Source organism: Cupressus sempervirens, chromosome 2 (assembly GCF_028749045.1).
Source record: "Cupressus sempervirens isolate cs-2001-9-10 chromosome 2, ASM2874904v1, whole genome shotgun sequence".
In the NCBI taxonomy this organism is placed as follows: Eukaryota; Viridiplantae; Streptophyta; class Pinopsida; order Cupressales; family Cupressaceae; genus Cupressus; species Cupressus sempervirens.
In genome coordinates, this window is record NC_143119.1 from 81,617,376 (window position 1) to 81,621,351 (window position 3,976).

Below are 3,976 nucleotides of genomic sequence, written 5' to 3' on the forward strand. Positions count from 1 at the left end.
CTGAGAAAGCATTAATTTCTTGTTCTTCCTATCTTTGAAAATCTTCATACAAAAGATTTGTTTTTCTGCCCCCAAATCCTTCATAGAAAATGCATGTGCTAACTAGCATTTTAGCCCCTTAATGTGATCCATGTTAGACCCAGTTACAAGCATATCATCAACATATAAACATAAAATAATATAGCTATCATCATCCAACCTCTTAAAGTAAACACGACGATATGAATGACACCTACTATATCCATGCTCATATATAAAACTATCAAATTTTAGATACCATTGCCAAGGTGCTTGCTTCAAGCCATATAAACTTTTCTTCAATTTGTAAACTAAGTTTTCCTTACCTTTGACCTAAAATTCTTGTGGCTGAGCCATATATATCTCTTCATCCAAATCACCATGAAGGAAGACTATTTTAACATCAAGCTACTCCAAATGAAAATTTTTAGTAGCCATAATACTCAAAAAAATAAAGATAGAAGTCATTTTAATAACATGAGAGAATATCTCATGAAAATCAATTTCTTTTTTTTGTGCAAATCCTTTTACAACTAACCTAGCTTTAAATATTTTCTTACCTCCATCCTCTTCTTTTAACTTGTAAACCCACTTATTTTGTAAAACCATTTTACCTCCAGGCAACTTGCATAAATCCCATGTCTTATTTTTCAGCAAAGAGTCCATTTCTTCTTTCATTGCAAGAACCCACTTAATCTTAGTATCCACCTACATAGCTTCATCATAAAATTTAGGTTTACCAACATCAGTATGTAAAATAGAATACAAAGAGGAAGAAAATATTTTTGGAGGTCTACTCATCCTTGTTGACCATCTAACATTCACTGGTGTGTGCGGAATTTGTTGTTGCAGTTGTTGTATATCATGAGGAATGGTTGGAACATCATCTTTTGGAGTATTATCCAATACTACATAATCATCTTCTTTCTTCTCATGTTGCTGCAACAGATCTTTGTACAACACTTTCTCACTAAATATGACATCCTTGATTCTTAAAATTTTGTGATTTTCAAAATTTCAAAGCCTATAACCAAATTTATTAATGCCATATCCAACAAATACACATTTCTTAGACTTAGCTTCCAACTTGGTTCTATTTTCAGAATCTATGTGAGCAAATGCTTCACAAGTGAAGGTTTTGAGAAAAGAATAACTCACCTTCTTACCAATCCATACTTCCTCTAGAATATCACAACCCAAAGGAGTAAAGAGACCTCTATTAATCAAATATACAGTAGAATTGACAATCTCCACCCACATGTGTAAGGGAAACCAAACATGCAACGACATGCTCCTTACATGCTCTATTATAGTCTTGTTCATGTGTTCAACCACTCCATTTTCCTATGGAGTCCTTCGAGCAATTTTTTTTCTATGAATACCATTAGTGGAGCAATAACCTTCAAATTCATGACTACAATACTCACCACCATTATCAGATCTCATACATTTTAATTTCTTACTAGTATCATTTTCAACCAAGCATTTCTTTTTCTTAAAATTTTTAAATAGATTAAATTTCTATCTAAGGAAATAAACCCATACTTTTCTAGTTGCATCATCAATGAATGTAACATAATAATGAAAGCCACCAAGGCAAGATGCCTAAGCTAATCCCCATACATTGGTATGCACAAGCTCTAATTTTTCCTTTGTATTTTCCTTCCCAGTCTTCCTAGAACTCACTCTCTTTTGTTTTCCATACACACAACTTTCATTGAAATCCATATTAACACATTTCAAACTTGGGATAAATTTCTTTGAATGAATTACTTCCATACCTTTCTCACTCATGTGCCCAAGTCTGTTGTGCCACAATGCTGTATTAGAATTTATAGCAGCTATTTGTTCTCCCTACTTAACTCCAACAACTATTCCTAAACATTTATTTTTCTCTAAAACAATTAAAGTAGAAGGAACAATATGACTTGTACAAAGATATAAGGTGCCTACTTTCACACCTTTTACTACGACAAGTGAACCTTTTGAAACCTTCCAATTTTTATCATTAAAAGTAACTACACAACCATGATCACTGAGTTGCCCTATTGAAATTAAATCCCTACTTAGCCTTGGAACATGTCTTACCTCTTGTAGTAGCCAATGGTTCCCATTCTGCAACTTAATCTTAACTTCTCCCTTTCCAAAAATCTAATAGGGTTTATTATCTCCCAAATAAACAAGCCCAAAATCCCCTTGGACATAATCAATGATATAAACTCTATGAGGTGTAGCATGAAATGAAACACCAAAATTTAAAACCCATGAATCATCAACACTTTCTAAATACAGAAGCAAAGCATCCATTTTGGATTTGTTACTTACCACATTTGCCTCCTTGTTTCCATCTGGTTTATCTCCTTCATTTTTCTTTCATGTTCAACAATCTTTCTTTTTATGCCCTAGTTTTCTACAATACCAGCAGTTGTTTAGTCCTCTTGATTGAGACCTCCTCCCCTTTGAATTTCCTCTTGATTTCTCACAATTTATAGAATTATTTCCTCTTTCAGTAGTTCTACCTAAAATTTTTGTATTCAAAGCACTTCTAGATGTAGATCCACCTGAGGATTTCCTATGAGTTTCCTCACTCAAAATAACATTGATCACATCGTCATATTTTAGGGTAGTAGATCCAGGAACAAATTTACTCATAGCCATTGCCAAGCCATTCCAACTTTCAGGCAAAGAACACAAAATCAAGAGAGCCCTAATTTCTTCATCAAAATTGATACCCACAGAAGACAATTGACTAGTAATACTATTAAACTCATTTAAATGATCTACAAAAGATCCACCTTCTGTCATTTTCATATTAAATAAATGCTTCATGAGAAATACCTTGTTTGAAGTAGAGGGCTTTTCATGCAGTTTTGCTAGGGCTTGCATCAACTCTTCTGTTGTCTTCACTTTTGTAATATTAAATGCCACCAATGGTACTAGGGAAAATTGAATGCTTCCAAGTGTCTTTCTATCCAAAAGATCCCGATTGTCATTTGACATAGATCCCTAATTCTTGGTTTTTCCTTCCAACGACTTCCATAAATCCTTTTGATAAGGATAATCTTCCATTTCCATCTTCCATAACTAAAAGTTCTGCTCATTAAACCTATCAACCCTCAACTTACCCTCATCTACCATTGTTCTTACTCAACTTTCCTATAGAGGATAACTAAAAATACAACCTTGCTCTAATACCACTTGTTAAGATTAAACCATAGATATAAATAAAAATTACATACAAATATAAAAAATATTAGAAAATAATAGATCGCATAGAAAAGAATTGAAGACACCAAGATTTAATGTGGTTCACCCAATCCTTGGGCTACATCCATCAAATATGAAGTCTAATATTATTATGATCTAGTGATTACAACCTGATTACAATTTGTAATCCCTTACAGCTCAATACCACCTCAAGAACTAATTTTTACTTCACAACAATGAAACAATCCCTAACACTAAGCCCTTTTATACAAGTATTTGTACCATGTTAGGGTTATAATTAATAAGTACATGTCGGCCCAAAATCTTAATAAAATAGGACCCAAATTTTTTTTCACCCTAAGAAATTTATGAAGTATGTATAGTACTTTCCTAATTAGTCACCAAAAACTAATAGAGGATGGATGAAATAATCAATTGTTTGAATAGAGAAAAGTATTCTACCAAGATTGATTTGAAGAGTGGTTATCATTAGATCAAAATCAAAGAAGGTGGTGAATGCAAGACTACTTTCAACACAAAAGATGGTTGGTAATGCCTTTTGGTTTGACTAATACACCTAGTACTTTCATGAGGTTGATGAATGAAGTTCTCAAGAGATTTTTGGGTAAGTTTGTGATTGTTTATTTGGATGATAGTATGATATTCAATAAGACTAAGGAAGAACATCTTGAGTATGTTAGACAAGCATTGCAATGATTGAAAGAGGAGAAGTTGATGGCTAACTTGAAAA